Raw genomic sequence first — 21270 nt, 5'->3', positions numbered from 1 at the left:
GGATCAGAAATTAATCCATCATAATCTGTCCCTAAAATAAAAATTCAGAGGCTAAGGTGAGGTTGATGCTGCTAAGACTCTGACAACATTGGAAATTTCACCCAATTTAGTGAACCGGATCAAGAACAAGAATTTAATAGGAGGCAAAAGATCTACATTAATAATGAAAAGAGAAGAAAAATCATTTGGACCCAGTGTCAATGGACTCTACTACAAAGTAATTGAAACCTATAACAAAAAATAAACTCTTGGAAATATAAAGAATAAATGAGAAAGCACCAAGAAAGATTGTTTGGTAATATATCCCAATCATCGAGTGAGTCCGTTTTTGCGTGTGTTCTTCACAGTCCTAACTGTGCTTCTGCGCCTTTGGTGGGCAAAGATAAATCAACTATTTTGGAAACATACACACATAATCCTTTTTTAGAAACAGACATTTTGAATGTTACTCCAGTGCATACAACTACCTTAACAAAATTAGAGAAACTGGCAAAACATATTTTACACCCGAATGTCAATTCATTCTATCTAGTAGTTGAATACACAAATTTACAAAGAGATTGTTTCAATAATTGTTTCAAAACAATTTACTCATTACCGCTTTTAGATCTCTGTTATTCTCTAATATTCACTGAATTGTTTCCCATTTTGGGCAATCAAGATTTTATGAATCGTTAGGCTATCTGGAACCATTTTTATATTTATGCTCTTCACCTTATCACTACCAAGGACATCAAGTTATCGAAAGGAGCATTTGAAAAAAGGGTGAGAAATATTTAGAGTCCAGGGTGCATTTTTACTCGGAATCCTTGACAGCTTCAGTTTGGAAACATAATTACTCCTTTTATAAGATGGGTATAGATCTTTCATTTCCCTTTTGGCTATATGGTTTCACATGATATAATACATCCTATGCATCAGCACTACTTACCAATGAACCTAAAATCATCTGCCACAGATCTACAGGTTACTAAACAAAACAATCATAAGCTTGCTAAAGAAATACATGGATAAATTATGGATGGGGATAGTCTGAAAATCAAAGAAACAAATTGGTCCGTGCTTTCAATTATATTCAGCACAGGTCATTGCTCCTAAACCTGATTGGAAATTTTGCAGTTGGAATGTTGCTGACCGAGAAGGATTTCTTGCAAACAATTACAACGTGTTTTTCAGTCCAGCAACTTCTTCTGCGAAAGGAAGGACTAAGTGGGGCATTTGCACTTTATTAAAAGCAATCTTGAATTGGAAAGCAGTACAATTGATTGCACTTTTTCAATTTGCAGTGAATATTTATTGTTCATTTTTAAGCACTTATTTCTTTAATAAAATACTTATTAGTAATGTATATTTTTCTCCATCTTGCAGTTTTGTAACTATGTTGTCTAGGTAAGTGGATGTTTTAATGACTTCATGTGATAGGTTTCCCAATGCAGCTTTAATCGTACTAGGTGATTTTAACATGCAAATAACTAATCATGCATATAGGGAAGGTCGTTTGGCGAATTTACATTTGACGTATGGCCTAGAGCCCTCAACTTTGATAAATAAGAACAGCAATATTCCTACGAGTGGCTTATCAGGCTGAGCAATCAAGTTAAATAGGGACCTAATTAATTGTAGATTTAATGATTAGGAAGTTGATAACTATTCTTGGCAAAGAGGCATCCTATGTTCATTGATTAATTATATATCTATTAACTATCTGGGTTCGAGAACAGTATTGAACAGTATTTCATTAAACCAAATGCTTAAAGTCATCATTCTTAACCTTATACTAGTTTAGCTCCATTTGAAAAATGTTCAAGAAATTTAAATTCGGACAGTGTTCAATAGGTGAAACTGTCTTGCGTAAAACAAATGGGTTTAACATTCATTCTAAGTGTCAGTTTTGTGGTGCTGATATACAAGATTAACATCATGTACTGTTCTTTTGCCCTGGACTATTGAAGTATCATGCAACATTTATCAGACTTACGTTTTCAAGATAACTAGCACACACACTCATGAGGAATCACCTTATTTTTTGCTAAATCCACAGACAGTTGTTATCGGTTGTTTAAATTCTTTAGGTCTTTTCCTCAACTATAATTTAATTTTACAAAAATGGTCTATGAATAATAATTTTAAATATCAAATTATGTAGTTTATTTTTAATCTATGAACTGAATGTCTGTTTCTTTCAGATAATGTTTTAATGTTTCTGTAGAAGCATCATTGGATAATACATAAATAATTTATAAGACACATATTTGGACACAGCGTCTCCAAGACAGCACATACACAGAAAATGGTCCCTGACTGACACTCCCAGAGTCCTGCCCAACAGAAGGATGGGTTCTGCGGAATGTATGCACATGCAGTATCACAAGGGTTGTCTATCCTAATGAGGTACATGCAAATACTATAGAGCAGATGCTTTGTCAAGGATACAAGTAATATGCACAGTAATCTAATCCACTGTACATATGTAAACTGCCATTTGTCATATGCAGGTTAGAACCTGATGTTTTGATGTTATGTTATGTTAAAAGAGATTTATTCAGCGCACATTCACCATACGGTTTCTTGGCGCTAAGCAGAGTCAGACAGTTGCATAACAAGAATAAAGAGGAAAAAGAGGTATTTTAATTATGCGCTTGAATGAACAACCAGGTTTTAAGAGCGGACCTGAACAGAGCATAAGAAGAGGATGAGCGAAGATCAGGAGGAAGAGTGTTCCAAAACTGAGGCGCCAGGTATGAAAAACAAAGACCACCGTGTTTCTTACGCTTAAAGGAACAAGACGTCAAAAGATTCATGTTTGAAGAGCGTAGTACACGAGAAGGGGTATAGCGTGACAGTCTAGACCTAATAAAAGACGGGCCAAGATCCCAGAGGGCTTTAAAGATGGTGCATCCTAGTTTGTAAAGGCAACATTGAAATACGGGAAGCCAATGAAGATCCTTCAAAAGGGGTTTCACATGGTGAGATTTAGGCTGGCCTTGTACAAGACGAGCGGCTTGGTTCTGTACCAGTTGAAGTTGATGTAATTGATAGGCGGGAATGCCGGCGTAGAGAGAATTAGCGAAGTCAATACGCGACATCACCAAGGCAAGAACGGCCTGGATCCGAGCCTCAAAAGTCCGAAATCTGGTAATTTTGCGAATTCTTCGAAGATGGGAAAAACAGGCAGATACCACAGATTTAATCTGTGCTTTCATCGAGAGATCGCAACTGATTACAATTCCCAGACTCTTGACTGATTGCGCTGGAGATGGAGGACGACCCAGGGAGTCAGGCCAGAAGTTGGAATTCCAGGGATTCCCTGGGCCCCCCGTGAGGATCAGCTCAGTTTTATCTGGGTTTAGCTTAAGCTGGCTGGCACCCATCCAATTGCTAATAAATAGCATGACAGATTGAAAGTTTTCAATAGAGGAGGGAGAGGAATCAATATGAAAAACTAATTGGAGGTCATCAGCATAGTTGAAAACGGTCACCTCTCTTTTTTGGAGGGGCGAGATTAATGGAAGAATGTACAAATTAAAGAGGAGGGGGGAGAGGGCCGAGCCTTGGGGGACACCGCATGTCAGTCTCTCTTTCTGAGCCAGGAAACTGGCCAGACGAACCGCTTGAAAGCGGTCACAGAGAAATGAGGAGATCCAGTCCAATGGGGGACCCCGAATCCTGGCGCTCTCGACCCGATCGATCAAAAGAGCATGGTCGACCGTGTCGAAAGCAGCCGAGAGATCTAAAAGTACCAGGGCTTGCGTGGAACTCGAGTCGGCCCCTCTACGAAGTGTATCAAGAACTGCCAGAATAACAGTTTCCGTAGAATGTTTAGGTCTAAACCCCGCTTGATGGGGGTCTAAGTACGATGACTGTTCAATAAAGGTGCCGAGACAGTCAGCAACATGGGTCTCCAAGATTTTGCCCAAGAAAGGCAACAATGAGATGGGGCGGAAATTGCTGAGGATGGAGGGGTCAGAACCTGTTTTTTTAAAAATAGGAACCACCTCAGCACATTTGAAAAGATTGGGGACAATGCCCCGAGAAAGGGAATTGTTAAGGAGGGTCATGGGGGGCGCCGGACAGGAAAGATAAACTTCTCGAAGAATGGAAGAAGGACAACTGTCTGAGGGGGATCCTGACTTCACTCTTTTAAGTAAAGAAAAAAAGGTTTCTTGCGTAATAGGAGAAAAACAGTCTAGGCAATAGGGGTTGATATTAGGAACAGAAGAGGCCACAGAAGCAGGAGGATGATGAATGCTTAGTTTGATGTTAACAATTTTCTCGATAAAATAATCGTTAAGTGAGTCACACAAAGATTGGGAAGGGGTGGGTTTAACAGCAACACGGTCAGGTGTGACATGTTCATCCACTATTGCAAAGATGTCTTTAGACCTGTTGGTGGATGCCAGAATTTTAGATGAGAAATATTCAGATTTAACATTAATGATAGCGTTTTTATAATCCTTAAGTGCGGCAGTGAATAAGAGCTGCTTGTGGGGACAGTAATCCTGTCTCCACTTACGCTCAGTTTGACGCAGAGCCAGTTTCATGGATTTCAACTTGTCCGAGAAGCAACGCTGTGCGTCATGAGCTCTTTTATTTTTAATGGTGCGGAGCGGAGCAATACTATCTCTGGCCGATTCTAACCAGATGTTGATGTTTTCTGCCTGGGAGTGAAGAGAGGACACTGTGCTACTAGGTTGGGAAGCAATTAACATGGAGCTATAATCTTTGATGTTAGCCTGACTCCAGTTTCTGGCAGAAAATGAAACTGCAGGTGAAGATTTAATAGCAGGAAAACTAAGAATGGAGAAGGTGATAAACGAATGATCTGACCAAGAACAAGGAAAAATACTTAGTTTGCCCAGTTCCAGATTAGATGTCCAAACCGGATCTAATGTATTCCCCTTGACGTGGGTAGGGACTTTAATGTGTTGATAAAGGTTCAGTCCTGTCAACAAGTCTGTGAACTCACGAGAATGAGGACCTTCCTTTGAACTATTGGGCCAATAGTTAAAATCTCCAACAATCAATATATTTGCATGATTAATGGTTAAGGTGGCAATGACTTCACTCAGTGTTTGCACAAAGGTGGGCATGGAATCAGGAGGCCGATAGAATAGAGCACAAACAAAAGAGGAATAATCAGATTCAAATTTAAACAGAAGATAATCAACTGAAGGGATACACTGGGTATGAAAGGAGATAAATTTGTGTTTGTGCGAAATAATGGCTGCCACACCCCCTCCATTTCTATTCCCCAGTCTATTAGATTGGAGGATGTAATAGTTGTCTGGAAGGGCGGCTAAAATATCAGGACTGGAGTCTTCCGTCAGCCAGGTTTTGGATAAAAGAAGGATATCCGGTTTATTAGACTCCAAGAAATAAAATATCTCGAGTTGGTGTTTCACCATCGATCGGGTGTTGAGATAGCAAATAAACAACTGCTCTTGTCCTGAATGTGAGGTATCAGAAAAGGGCATGAGAGGAGCATTAGACGTACAAGGTGTATGCAAAACAGAAGGAATAGAGGGCAGTGTACAGTCCGTGCGAACAATGCTGGGAATCTTCAAAATGTCTATCCGTTGTTGGATATAAGGGTCCAAAGCCCAGTTTCCCCACAAGGATCTAAGATTGAAGGAGGAATAAACCTGGCGGTAAGCAGGGTCCTGGGCGCAGACGGGCTTGCTTTAGCGCGCCCCAGGCGCGCTGGCGGCGCGCCCGCTGCGCGCATCCGCTGCGCGCTCGCCCTTGCATTACCAAATTATACTTTCCCACCCGGAAATGAGGGCTTTCCCCAGACGAGCGCCAACCACCACCAAGATGGCGCCGCCCAGCGTGAGCCCTGAAATAATTGCGAGCTGGAGGCAAACGCTCTCCGCACAACCGGAATAACCGTGGCAGAACGGAGGGTGCGAACAGAATTAATGCGGCAGGTAAGACAATATCACGTTTCAACACATAAAACTGATAAAAAAGCGTTTAGTTTAAAAAAATTAAAGTGCAAAGAGAACAACGAGGTTAGCAGCAGAACTAGCAGCAAGAAGTTTGTAAGGGTTTTGTTTAAAAAAAAAGAAGAGGCAGCGTTTTAGCAGCTGTCCATCCGCAGGATCATGTCCACACCTTTTCACCGAAGTAATCAGTCTTCCAGCACTCAAGCTTGAGAGGGAAAATAGCACACATGTGATAGGTGTGATAGTGTATTACAGAAGAAAAATACAACAGACAGATAGATAATTATATATACATTCAGAATATAAGATGCACTAAAGCTAGCTAGGTGTTTGTTTGAACTGTTTCTGTATGTCACTTATCATACATCAATTTTATAACTTTATTTAATCACCGACTAGTGAAAGTGTTTATACTGTTCATTGTTATTATTACTGTTACACTTCTTTTATAGGGGCTACAAGAATGTCTTGCACCATATAAAACTTCACAGTAGTGGTCACAACTGTGTAGTTATAATTAGGTCTGAGTTTCCAGAGGAGAGGGATTTTTTTTTCTATAATAACTTTGGTGCAGTTTGACAAATTCACAACAAAACTTTCCCAAAAACGTTCATCTACTTTGGCACCTTCATAGAAAGTTTCACACTGGTCAGTAAAGTGGCAGCCAAGAAAAAGGGGGGTCCCAAAACTGTGATTTCCGATTTCCCTTGTTAATTTTCATATAAAAGTTTGTTCTCCAATACAGAAAAATCGTTCTACACCAAATTTGCAAAAGATTAGAAATATACTCCGAAAGCATGCTGTTTGTTATTTGATGTAAATCCGTTCAGCCTTTTTGAGAAATCAACATTTAAAGAGGGGCTTAGGTTGGGGGTTAGGAGGTAACACTGGTAAAAACGTAGAGATATCTGGGCCTATATATGCTCCGATCGGTCCATTTGAAGTGGATTGGCGGATCCTAATTGGCTGGCTACAACATGGAAAATATGTTGTGGCAGCAATTAAAGGATTTGGGTACTCGGTTCCCGAGTCCAGAAAAAAAGTCATAGGGCACATAATTGGGCAGGGTGAGCATACTCTGAACCACAGGGCCATGTGGGGGATGGAATGGGGACCATCACTTATGTCAAAGTAAAAAAAATACTTCAGGCCACTGGTACCTCCGTACCCACTGAGGCCACCCTGTGGTACTGTGATACCTCAGTGCGCAAAATTATTTATAAAAAAAAAATAAACAATGAGGAAGTTCGGATCATAGGTTAGACCCTGAGGCCACTCACCAAAGATCATGTCAGTGGTGTTTGGTTGCCAGCAGTGGGCTGAGTGCAGGAGTAACACACTGCTGCGCATGGCTCAAGGATGTGTGCAGAGTGGGTTGGATACTGGTGCACAGCAAAGGGTTGGCCTCCTGTGCTAAGTTAAGTGCACAGCCTGGTCTGAGGCCAGGCTCTGCGACTAAACATACCTCCAGCCAAGGATGTGCGCAGTGGGTGGTTGGACACCTGTGTAGAGTCTGTCTGGTACAGTGAAGGGGGCACCTGCAGGAGGCCAACTCCCTCTGCACACCGCTACAAGTGCTTTCCTTGGGTCAACCCTCATCAGCTGACTGCCCGTGGAGGGTTTGGGGCAGGGCTAGATTTGGTGTAGAGTCTGGTCAGAGACCAGGTGCTGTGGCTAACCCCTAACTCCCTGCTGGGCAACCTTTGGGCACGCATAGGGGTTTGGGTGCAGGGCCTGTCATGAAACTACAACCCACTGCGCACTGCTTTTGGCTTGGTTGTAGGTTGCCTGAGGGCCTGGGGTGTATGCTCAAATTAGGATATGATGAAAACAATAATTAAAATACAGTGAAAAAAACAAACGTTAAAGTGACTATAGTTAGGTGTTGAAGTGAGATAAGAACTAACATTTAAAAACAAAAAAACACTTACATTCGTTAGTTATAGTTTAGTGAATTAACTGTAACTTGTGCACTGATCATGCACTTACATATTACATGACTCATGTCATGTTAAATTAAATCATTGATGACATCACCCAGTCACTACAACAGTGTCATGTATGGTTTTTGGACTTGATGTAATTCAACACACTATATCTGTGACCAATTTTCTATCACCAATCAAGTAATAATGGAGATAACCTTTAACCACACACTGGACACATAGCATATCTGTCAAGTCACTCACATTTACTGGATATTACTGTCTTTTTGCTAGTATTCACCCACCTAAAAAAAACATAATGCCTCCTTAGACTTTAATGGATCACCATATTTTTAAACTGTTAACCCTCTTCAAAATAATGGTTTGTAATATGTTCCCCATGCCAAGATCCCAATATTAAACACTTCACATGACCTTCAATTTGAAGTCAAAAGGTAGAGAGGTATGCATTTGAAACTAATAAGACGCCTTCAGTCAGGCCAAATGGACAACCCTCCATAACTTGATAAAATATATCACACACATTCTTGAGATGAGCACAATGGCTTACAACCATAGTATGAGTTAAACCACCTTTACGTGGGTCACTCCTACATACAAGAATATTCAACAATGCCTCCAAATCATCAGTGAAGTTCTGGAAATAAACATCCATACATTATAAATGTCGTTGTTACATAGAATTGGTTGATAGCACTGTAGTTCAACTATTTAACCTGGGTAAAAACCAGGACATCGACTGGTGGATAATCTGTTAACAGAAGCTTTGGCTTTCCTCACAGGTTTTGCTGCATCACTCTTTGTCTTTAACCCACAACCTACTTTGAAACATCCCTCTGCACCATATCAGATGAGCTCAGACTTTACCTTGTTTAACATGGAGCACTACTTGCTACCAAACCATTACTGGTTTGTAAATGGTGCGCCAAATAACTTTCAACATGCACAATGACACTTGCCTCCAAGGCTTATATTATTTCCATTCTATGCACCCACACGTGTATACACTGTAACTCAATGCTGTATATGACTGCAGGCCCTCTTAATAACAACTTTCTTTTTTTAAATGATGTAAATGTTTTTGGAGTGATGTGAATAGTAGTATAATAAATTATGTCATTTGAGATGTCATGTAAGACCTCATCTATAATGTCATCAATGGTGTCATTTAACATGTCATGAATGGTGAATTTCAGTTTAAACACTAGTTCTTACCTCATTTCAACATCTAACTATAATGTCATGTTAACCTTTGCTGTTTTCAGTGCACTTCTGTTTTTTTATGTAAGTGAAGATCATGTTGCTATACTTAACTATAACAACCCTTTAACCTTTGGATTTCTCAGTAAAAATATATACATATATTACACAGTGGGGATCATCGCTGTGTATTTATGTTTCATTTTGCATGTTTGATATGGCTATAACGTTTGAGCCTGAATGGCTGAATGGATTTACACCAAACCTGGCATAAAAGTAGATGATTACTCTAAAAATATGCTTATTTCGAAGTGTTGTAAATCAGTTCAGTAGTTTTTTAAGTATAAGCATTAAAAAAAATTCTAGAGCAGAATTTAAATGGTTAAAACTTTTGTATTTATTTGACATTTTAACTTGACAACTCCTGAATCATGCCAATCACATTTTGAACTTTTTACATGTGATTGGCTGTATTATGGCTGAAACATCATTATTTTCGGACACCTTGAAACTCACAACTTTGCTCTAACTTGCGAGTTTTGTGCTTTGGAAAAGCATGTCAGCAGCTATTGCGGAGGTTGTATTGGGGAACAGCCACTTTTGCATTTGGAGTTCAACAGGAGGGGGTATCATACATCTTGACAGAGTTCTCAGAAGCGTTTGAAAGCATTGGATGCCTGAAATAGAAGGAAATAAAGCGGCACATCGATCGATCGGTACAGCCGGTAGCCCTGTGGCATAGGCAAATCGCCTTTCACCTGAGGCCTCAGGTAGAAAAGAACTAGAGAAGCTGGAAGCAGCATTGATAATAGAGAAAGTGTCCAGGCCCACCCCGTGGGTCTCCCCCATTGTAGTGACCCGGAAGTCAAAGCAGCCTGGTGAAGTATGTATAATGCATAGACATGAGGTTCCCCAATGTGGCGTTAAGAAGGGAACGTCACCTCACCCCTATTATTGATGATCTGATAGGGTAAATGAGTGGAGCAAATTGGTTTTCCTAAGTAGACCTCCGATTAAGCTAGTACCAACTCACGTTGGCTGAGGAGTCGAGGTATGTAACAACCTTCTCCATTCATATGTGCCTGCGGTGTTACCGACGACCGAATTTCGGTATTTTGAGCGCAGTTGAGGTGTTTCAACACACCGTACAAGAGCTCCTGGTCGGCCTGTCTGGAATAGTCAAATGTCAGTGATGACATTTTGGTGTACGCCAAGTCTGTATCAAAACACAACACCAGGTTGAGGAGTGTTCTCCAGCGGATACGAGACTTGGGACTCACCAGTCACAAATGCAAATGTGAGAACCACAAGCAACAACTCAACTTTTTCAGATACATGTTTTCAACAGAAGGCGTTACACCTGACCCCAAAAACACACAATACATCATAGAGGCTGCCCCACCCTCCACTGTGTCTGGTTGGTAGCTTTTTGGGCATGGTCAATTACTGTGGCTGATTTATCAAAGACTTGACAACTTTAACACAACCTCTCCATGAACTTACCAAATCTGCAGTCACTTAGCGCTGGGGTGAGGAACAGGAACGTGCCTTCCAAGCTAACAAAGACGCCTTGTTGGCAGACAACACTCTTCTGTATTTCAACAATTGAAAAAAGACCATGATTGCAGTGGATGTCAGTCTAAAAGGCCTAAGGGCGGTGCTGAATCAGTGGCCTGATGGTGGAGAATTTACCTTGGTGACGTTTGCGAGCTGGTCCCTAACAGAGACTGAACAATGGTACTCGCAAAGTGAAAAGGAGGCAATAGCCATACACTTGGGATTCCGTCATTTCCACCTGTGCCTCTATGGCCAACCATTTGTGGTCACCACAGACTATAAGCCCCTCATTCCCCTCTTCAGAGGGACAGCTTCTAAACCACACCTATAATTGAAAAATTGATGCTTCAACTGCAGGACTACAACTGTCAGGTAGAATACCGCCCTGGCACGTCCAATCCTGGGGATTACCTGTCGAGACATCCTCTGGCCGCCACCCCTGAAGAAGATAAAGAGGTGAATGACACTGAAGAGTATGTAAGGTACATCACTGACCGCTCTCGCCTGCTGCTCATCCCTTTAGAGGCCATATGTCAAGCTACTGCCAAGGATGAGTGTCTTCAGAGAACGCTGGAGGCTGTCTGAAGTAGCCAGTGACATTGTTTCAAAACTAACTGGGCTCAGCGCACCTGGAAGTTCAACGCATTCTTGAAAGTTTATACCATGAATGTCATAAGCTGGTCGCAGACCTGGATGGCTGTCTCCTATGAGGACATCTTCTCATCATCCCTACCAGCCTCACCAATCAGGTGATACAACTTGCTCATGCTGGACACGAGGGAATGGTCAAAACCAAGAATCGACATTGCACAGTAATATGGTTCCCGCTCATGGATGAGCAAGTAGAGACCATGGTAAGATCCTGCCCATGGTGCCAAGCTACTGGAGGACCACACCCTCTAGCTCCTGTGATAATGGAAAGAAGACCCCAACAGCCATGGGTCTGCACCAGTTTGGACTTTGAAAGCCTTCCAGATGGGTGATATGCTATTGTGATCATTGATAACTACTAAGTACATGAAATATAAATAATCAACTCTCAAGGAGCGCATGATGTACTGCCCAAGCTGGAAAAGACAGCGGCCACCCATGGCCTCCTCAGGGAGATGAGGACTGACAATGGCCCACCATTTCATGTACAAGAGGTAGCAGAGTGTTTACCATCTTTGAAAATCACTTACAAGACAGTAACCTCTTGTTGACTGCTCGCTAATGGGGAAGAGGAACCATTCATGAGGACTTTAAACAAAGTCATATGGATTTCCCATGCCAATCAGTAACCTTATGAATGAGCCATCTACTCCTTCTTTTGTGAGTATCGCCAAACACTCCACTCTACTATGGTGCAGGCTCCCAGACACCTCATCATGGGGTAATTAGTGTGAGACTCCATCCCCCATCACTCGGAGTCGACTCCCAGACCCAGTGATGATCAGAGAGTTCTAACCAAATGACGCACCTGGGTACCTATCAGTCTCCCCCATTCACACTGCCTTGTGGCATCCCTCAGGGATCTTCCCTGAGCCCAACACTTTTTAATCTTTATGTCACTCCTCTGGCCAAATTGATAAAAGTTACGGATTTGCCCTGGTCTCGTACGCAGATGATACTCAAATATTTGTCTCAGTGAGCAGTTCACTCAGCTCCCCAGCCACCAGATTTCATGACTGTATGAGCCACATAGGAAGCTGGATGACAGACAACTGTTTGAAACTTAATTTCTCAAAACCGAGGTCCTCATATTTGGCAATAATCCCTCCATTTGGACTGACAGCTGATGGCCTGTCCAACTTGGCTCCTTACCTACGCCAGTACCTAAAGCAAAAAATCTTGGAATCATCGTAGATACCAAGCTCTCTTTTGAAGCACAGATAAATTCCACCACTTCGGCCTGTTTCTTCACTCGTACAATTCTCAGGAAAATAATCCCCATGATCCCTTTGGAGTTAAGAAAAACCGTGGTATCTGTACTGATATCATCAAGGTTGGACTACCGCAATGCTCTGTTTACCAGCGCTTCTAAACACAGTATCCAGAAGTTACAGACTGTTCAAAATGCTGCAGCAAGAGTACTTTTAGGAATCTCTAAAATTAACTCTGTGACCAAAGCCCTAATTCATCTCCACTGGCTGCCTGTAGCAAAACGTATCTAGTTCAAATCCCTATGCATTGCATTCAAATCATTGAACAATCTAAGGCTAATGCAACTGGCTAACCATTTTAAACCCTACATACCAGCAAGATCCCTCAGATCAGCTGAGCTTGGGAATCTTGTCATCCCGAGAATAAAAAGGGCCAGGTGGGGTGGTAAGAATTTCACCAATACAACAATCAACTGTGGAACTCCTTACCAACATCATTCAAAAAAGAGACAGAGCTGCTAAAATTTAGAAAGGGTCTAAAAACGTGGCTATTTGGGCACAACGCTTAATCCATCTGAGGCGAATCCGTCTGCATTCATGGATAGCGCCTAGACACTTTAGGGTATTGTGCGCTTTATACATACTTCTTCATCATCATCATCTTCATCATCACCTCACATGCTTGTGCCATCTGTCGCTGTAATGCAAAAGGAGATCTGGTGCTGGTGAAAAACCAGTTACCTGGAAGCAAGTTGAGGCTGCCATTTGAACGCCACCCCTGGACCACTGTTAAGAATCATGGTACCAAAGTGACCGCACACCGTGGAGAAGAATAGGTGTGATGGAACATCTCCCAGTTCAAGCAATTTCCCTGGCTCCATCCAACCGAGAAACTAAAGAGATCAATGCTGAACTGGGTGATCCAGAAGACGACTCAGTAGCAAATGGCCCGTCTGCTGACTCCCCTGAACCAGTACATGAAAGTGGGGAAACAAGTGTACAACCTGCAGCCTCCGCTGGTGAAACTGAACTCTCACACCCGACCTGTTGGGAAGCCGGGACACTTGCACCAGGTATGAGTCGCGGAGAAACCCTGTGCCCCAATCCCATTTGTGAAACCATGTGGTGTGACGCCCTAACCTGGAGATCAAGGTACCCTAAGTTTTCTACATATATGTAACCCTCAACTGTAGCAGTTAAGTTTATAGGGTCACGCCAATGCTCAAGGACTGAACTTGTGTTGGTATGTACCCATTTTGTTGCATTTGTTTTAAACTAAAGGAGGAATGTAATGTCGTACCAGTGGCATAACTGGTAGGTGTTGAGATGGACCCTGAAATGTGCTGGCAGGGGTGTTTACACTTTGTTACCCACAGCGCAAGTGTATTTGGTGCAGTCCCAATGTCACATGGTATGGTGTTAATAAATGTACGGCCGGGAGACTCCAACTGCGCTAGGACCGAAAAGTCACACAATCTGCCTCAGAGTGTTATTTATTAGAAGGCCTCACCTTGTTGGACGTTTGTACTGCTAGCACCTCCACTTTCTATCAGCGCTCCTTCGTTATTGGATCAGTCGACACAACAGATTTTTATACAAGTATAGTATTTTTGTAGAGGGGGCTCTCTCTTCTTGGTATTTAGATATGCAGAGGTGGGGGGTGCCTTGGCATACTGAAGAGAATCAAAGTTTTAAAGTTATGAATTTGACAAGTGGTGCAAGCGGAGTTATCTGGCAAGGCAACTAGCAGGCTGTTACATCATCAATTTTGCTTAACACCAGTGAGTTGCTAAGTGTTTTGTTAGTGTTAAAAGGTAGAAGTGAATGGATCTTGATAATATTGAGTAATCACAGGCATGTATTTGCAGCTGTTTTAGGGATGCATGATTCCATCTTCATGGATATGCTTAATAACATGTATATTTCTGGCAGAAGTCAAGAATGCCAGTATGGCGCAGGGAAATAAATTGCACTGGTGGGAGGGTGGGGTGCTGCGGAGGCAGAAAAGTAGAGCAGTTCTGTTTTCAAGGAGGTCAGTCTCAAAGACTGTAGTGCAATCTGGTGATGGATGGCGGTGAGACAGTTTGAAATGCATTATTCCATATGTCTGAATGGGAGAAGTAGAGCTTAAATCCGTCAATAGCAACATCACTGATGGCTAGCGAGTGTAATAAGGATATCAATGTAGAACTATGTCGATTCTCATAGATTTATTGCATAGAGAATCATGATTTTATTAAAGACAAGGAGGCTAGTATTATGCATAATACTTTTATTCACCACTTCTGAGCAACACTTCAAAGAACTTTAAAATAGAACTTTAACACCAAACAATTGAGAAGAACACTAATGTCCCATAAGATCCTGACATCCGTCATCTTCTTTGTCTTTTCTTTCTTCTCCTCCAAATTAGCTTTAAAATAAACATAACATCTTCTTAAAACTACTTCTTGTATTCGCACAGATCCAAAGACGGATCTCAGTTTTCTGCAAACAATAAAAAACAATTAATTTATTTATCCAAATAATTCCCTACTTTTTTTACTTGTTAAACGTATTCACGAATATATACACCTCAAAATAACATGAAACCCAACAGCCTCCCCTCCAAACCCAAAACACAGGGAGGAAGGGAGGGATAATGCTAGCCTCCTTGTCTTTAATAAAATCATGTTTCTCTATGCAATCAATCTATGAGAATTGACATTTTATGGCAAGACAGGAGGCTAGCATTATGCATGTTCAAACCCAACTAATACTTTTTTGCAATATGCTCAATGGGTTTGAAATAAAACTTTCTAAAAACCTCTGCATTTGTCCAGTCTACAGCTTTTAATGTCATTTAAACTTCCTCCAGTCAAATAAACCTTACTAGCTATCGCACCCCTTACTGAATTGCTAAAAAACAATTCAAGTTCACACCAGCCTCTTTCATAACTAATTTAACCCATCTGGCAAATAGTAGCTGATGAAACCGCCTTAAATGGCTTAACAGACGAAATCAGTAATTCGCTCTAAACTCCGAAACTCTACTCTCTACTTCAAACACCTAACAATACAAAGTTTCGGGAACGCATCCAACATGGGGTAAAATACATAACTTGTCATTGTCTTAGTTCCTTCCAAATCTAAAACATTACTCCTTGAGGTTGGAAAAACCTAGAACTAACATCCAAAGCCTTAACATCTGAAACTCTCTTGATAGAAACCAAACATAGTAAACTCGCCAACTTTCAAGTTAACTCTCTCAACCCCAGATATCTATTAGCAGGCCATCCTTCAAATAACTTAAAATCAAATTCACATCCCAAACTGAACCATACTTAGGCTTATGAGGCCTTTTTAACCTAATACCCTTCATAATTCTACACACCACCAGACTCTTTCCTATCGCTGCACCGTGGATTAAGGCGTGCCCTGCCGAAATCGCTGACCTGTAACAATTAATAGTCTTATAAGACAACCCTTTCTCAAACAATTCTGTTAAAAACTTAGAAACCAGCATCTCATCAGCCTCCACGGGATCCAAATCCCTCTCCATGCACCAAAATAACCATACTGACCATGCACCCTTGTATCTCTTTCTAGTCCCTGGTGCCCATGATTCTTTGAGTATAGCTGAAGCTGTTCTCAAAAGATCTGAGAATCCATCGGATCTCCTGATATCTTCCAAACTAGAAGGTTGAGCGAACCTTCCTGTATCAAAGGATGAGCTACTCCTTCCCGTTCAATCAACATTCCACTGTTTGCTCGAATCAAAAAAGGTTCCTCCATCACCATCTCCTGAACCAATGGGAACCATGCCTGTGATATCCAAAAAGGAATCACCAACACAATCTGAGTGACCTGTCTTCGTACGTCCAACAACAACCTTTGAATCATAGCAAACGGGGGGAAATCATACCCTCTCCTTTCCCTCTAACTATGAGTGAAGGCATCCACCGCTAAAGCTCCTGGATCGGGTCTCCAACTAAAGTAATCCTTCAACTGAAATGTCAGTATGTAATAAAACAGATCTACATCCAAGGGACCCAACTGACTTTGAATCTCTAGAAAAACCTCCTTGTCCTGCATCCAATCGCTGTAATCTATCACATTTCTTGAGTACCAATCTGCTACCATGTTCTGCTGAAATTTTGTATTCCATGCAAAATTCCCAAATGTCCTGAGCAATTTCTGTCAATCTCCTTGACCTGCTCCCACCTAACTAGTTTATATATGTGACTGTTGTGATGTTGTCCATCTTCAAAAGAACTGAATTCCCTTGGAATAGAGACCTGAAACTTTGCAAAGCAAAATGCCCTGCCTTCATTTCTAAATAATTTATATGCTCCGTCTGTTCTATCCTTATCCAAACTCCAACTGTTCTCTTTTCCAAACAAGAAGCTCTCCAACCAAGATAGCTTGCATCTGTTTCCAACACGAAATCCGGCTTCAAACCAAAAATTGCTCATCCATTCCATGCTATTAAATTTTCCAACCAGCAAATTAGCTCTCTCTTCACTTCTTCTGTCATTTGCCCATAATCTCTGTACCATAAACCAACTGCCAGACCTGAAGTTTTTAACCTGTGTAATGCTCTGTAATGCAAAGGTCCAGGAAACACCGCCTGAATCGAGGATGATAAAAGGCCTATAACTCTTGATAACTCTCTCAAACTCACCATCTGTTACCTTAATAAATACTTCACTTCTTGCCAAATCTTTTTTATCTTCTTTTCTGGTAACAACAAATAACCTTTGACAGTGTCCACTACAAAGCCTAAAAATTCTAATGCTTGAGCTGGATCCAAAACTGATTTTTCTACATTTATCAGAAACCCCAAGGACTGCAATAGCTCCTTGAAAGTCTCTAATTGTGACCTCAGCACAGTCACATCCTCATTAATAATAAGCAGATCGTCTAAATAAACAATTATCCGAATTCCCCTTGCTCTCAAAAATCCAACAATTGATCTCATCACCTTTGTAAAACACCATGGGGCTCAAGATAATCTGAAAGGAAGGCAAACAAATTGGTAAATAGGACCTTTCCACCTGAATTGGAGATATATCTGACCCTTGCTGTTAATCTGGATCATGAAATAAGCATCTTTTGGATCCAACTTCACTAGCCAATCTAGATCGTGTAACACATCTCTCAAAAGATGAATACCTTCCACCTTGAAATACCTGTAAATCACATAATAGTTTAAGTCCCTTAAATTGATCACAGGTCTCCATCCCTTCTCTTTCTTTTCTACAAGAAATAAGGTACTTACAAACTCAACTTGGTCCTCCCCTACTTCCACAATTGCCCTTTTTACCAGCATATTCTCTATTTCTTCCATCACTATTTTTTCTTGTTGTCTGTTGAACCTCAATTCTCTTGGTTACTATATTTGCACTGGTTCTGAAGTGAACTCTATTGTGTACCCTGTTACTGTCTACAACACCCAAGGGTCTTTTGTTACCTCCTTCCATCTTTCCACACATTTTTTCTAACCTCGTCCCACCTTACCTTGGGTAAAACCAGTACAAATCCTCATATTCATACCTACCTGGTGCTTGAGCAGAGAGTTGACCTCTTCCTCTAGTTCCTCTCGATCTGACTCCCCTCCCTCTCTGAGGGAACAATCCGTATTGGCTTTGGGATCCACTTGCGAATCCTCTGTAATTACTATACCGGGACCTATAAAAACTTCAGCCAAGAGGTTGCCCTCTCCTCCCAGCCCCGCCATAAAATCTATTTGATCCACTAAAAACTTTCCTCATATTTACCTGAGCTTCATCTAAGGCTGTCAACGTATGAACATACTTCCCCAAAGCCTTGCCCAAGCCCTCACCAAAGAGCAAGCCATTTGGATTTTCACTTGTCTCCTTTCGTGTAAATTCTCCAAGCTTAGTGTTTATTTTAAACAATACAGCTTTCTTTCTTTCTTTCTGCAAAAAGCCCAGCATTTGCATTCCCTAAGAAGCAAATTGCTCTCTGGCACCAGCCCCTCAACAAATTAATATCCAAGTCCGTACCTTTAAGATACGCCTCTTCAATTAAATCGAACATCCTTGCAAGAGGACCTAAGGCGTCCAACAGTTGGTCCTCACATTGCTTCAGAGCCTTCTCTAGACCCTTTCTTGGATCCCTTCCTAATTTGAACATATAAGTAATTATGTCAGGGTCCAGATTAGGAGTTAAAATATCCTTTGCTCTGATCACAGGGGGTGAACATTCTGCCCTCATAATATTTAGTTCACCCTTCTCCAAAGGTCTTCTTAACCAGTGCCTTATATAATCTGAAACATTACTCATAGGCCAACAGTCAGAACCCATGGGGTGACGTATATCCTTAAGGTCAAATAATCTTTTTCCAAAAGGGTCAAAGACCATTTTCTCTCCTCTCTTATTTGAATTCTCACTCCCCATATCATCCTCCAAATCGTCCTTATAGTCTAAATCTAAAATATATTCATCCATGTCTGAATAATCAGCAGGGAATTCCTGCCCATCTTTAATGTTGCTATGAACATTCATTCGCTTTGAGCCGCTTGGGACTCCATTTCCTTCAGCACTGTAATCCAGATGCTTTATCTTAGATTTACATTTTCCTCCTCATCCTCTACCTTCTCTTTCATCATTTTCTGAAACAGAAAAATACTCCTCTTATTTAGCATGAGGTCTCTTCATTCCAAACATAGCTGCGTTAACAGCCTCATTAATAAGGTTCTTTATCTCCTCAGATAACATATTCCCTAACTCTCCTACACTCATCTCTACTTCTGACATTTTAATACATTTAAACAAATAAATATACTCTTGAAACTGAAATGAAACCTTCACCTCAACTGAACTAATCCTGCCCCTGACGCTATTTCGCTTGTTAAAAACGTTGCCTAGCAATGTTTACACTGGCTTAAAGAAAACCCATAGACTTTAGAAATAAAGCTGAGCGCTCATGATTTTAATACTTTCTTTTGTGTCTGCCACGTACAAGTAGGGAAGCAGATATGCGCACCATGGAAGTCAGACATGCGCACCACGGAAGTCCTTAAATGGCTGCCCGCGTCTCTGACAGCGCAAGCCCCTTCACTGAGTTCCAATTCCTAACATGGCCGGCCTATCTGAAGACATCCTCGAGCCTTCATGCCTGCCTGAATCATTTAGACGTCACGCGCCCGTAACGGTAAGCGGCGACTCTTAAAATTTAAACAAATATTTATTCAGACTAAATTCCAAACTTACACCTCCTTAATTTGAATGTGCTATGCTACATTTAACTCTACATTATCTTTTAAAACAGAAAAATGACTTCCATAAAAATGTCAATAAAACATTTTAAACGAAATATCCAAAGTCTCCCATACCTATACGGATTTAGCCCATATATTGGACCATCATCCAACAATAATGTAACCATACACACAATCCTATTAACATCTAAACCTAAATCATTAAAGAGTACTTATCTGCTCCAGAAGCAGCATACAAAAGAGAAAGAAGATGGCAGACGTCAGGCTCTTATGGGACATTAGTGTTCTTTTCATGTGTTTGCTGTTAAAGTTCTATTCTAAAGTTCTTTCAAGTGCTGCGCAGAAGTGGTGAATAAAAGTATTATGCATAATGCTAGCCTCCCGTCTAGCCATAAATTCAGCTGTGTCAAAGGCCACAAAAAGATTCCAGCGTATGATAATGCTATAGAGACGATTGGGATGTACAGTAGTCTGGAAATTGGATACATGCGAGTGCTGTTTCTGTGGAGTTACGGCTACAAAAACCAGACTGAGATGGATTAAATAGATTATTGGGGAGTGACAATGGAAGAGATGGTTGAAAGCAATAAGTTTTAGTATATTTGAGAATAAGGGAAGCTGAGAAACTAGGTGATAGTTGACACAGGAGGAAGGGTCAGCGGTGCAATGTTTCTTTATTTAATTTTTTTTTAGATGGGGGACCACTGCTGATTAGAAAAATAAACATAAGGAGAAGTGCCTTAGAGAGTGAGTGACTTAACAGTGACATAAGGCACCAAAAGTGTTGGACAAAAGGGCAACTAACCTGACAAATGATCTCATCCCTTGATGATAGGGATGATGTCATTTGTGCTGAAACTTGTGTTACAGACATTTGATAGGGGTGCAGATGGTGTGTTAAACGACGGGGATGGAGCTCAAGCAATCTGGTCAGGTTTCCCCTTATGATGGAGATTTTTAATGATACTAAAAAGTAAGCAGCAAAGTAGTTGGCTCAGAGTGAAGAGATGGTCATTTGTGCAGAGCGATTGAGAGCACGGAGATCAAGGTGCATGCAAGAAAGCTTGCCTTCCCCCAGAAATCACATGCAGTAAGCGAGTCAAATGAATCAGACTTTGCAAATACAGTATGTCTTGTATATCCAGGAAAACCATGCAGTCTCCACATTGCAGTGCTACCAACATATGCACCATAGACACAATTCTCAAAGGACAAGACCAAAGTAACTTAGTCGTCTGATGAACACTCCTTGCTCCCAGATTACACGTTATTCAACATTACTCTACAAGGAGGCATGGCTGATGTCATCATATGTTAATGACTGCGCCATGAAGTTTTTAATGAGGGCAACACCAGTCTGACACTCACTTTTGATGTCGGAATCAAAGCAGTAGTGTTGCAGAGGCAACTTTAGGCTGTGGTATAATTTCCTCAGGGCATTACCTGGAAGTTTGTTTATAAAACTACTTGATTAAAAAAAGCGATCCCTTGCATTGTTTGTTTGTGCAAAGTCCTAGACATTTTGGCTCCTGGA

This window comes from Triturus cristatus, chromosome 6 (assembly GCF_964204655.1).
Source record: "Triturus cristatus chromosome 6, aTriCri1.1, whole genome shotgun sequence".
Lineage (NCBI taxonomy): Eukaryota > Metazoa > Chordata > Amphibia > Caudata > Salamandridae > Triturus > Triturus cristatus.
The sequence above is the reverse complement of the archived record's forward strand: the minus strand, read 5'-3'. Positions refer to the sequence as shown.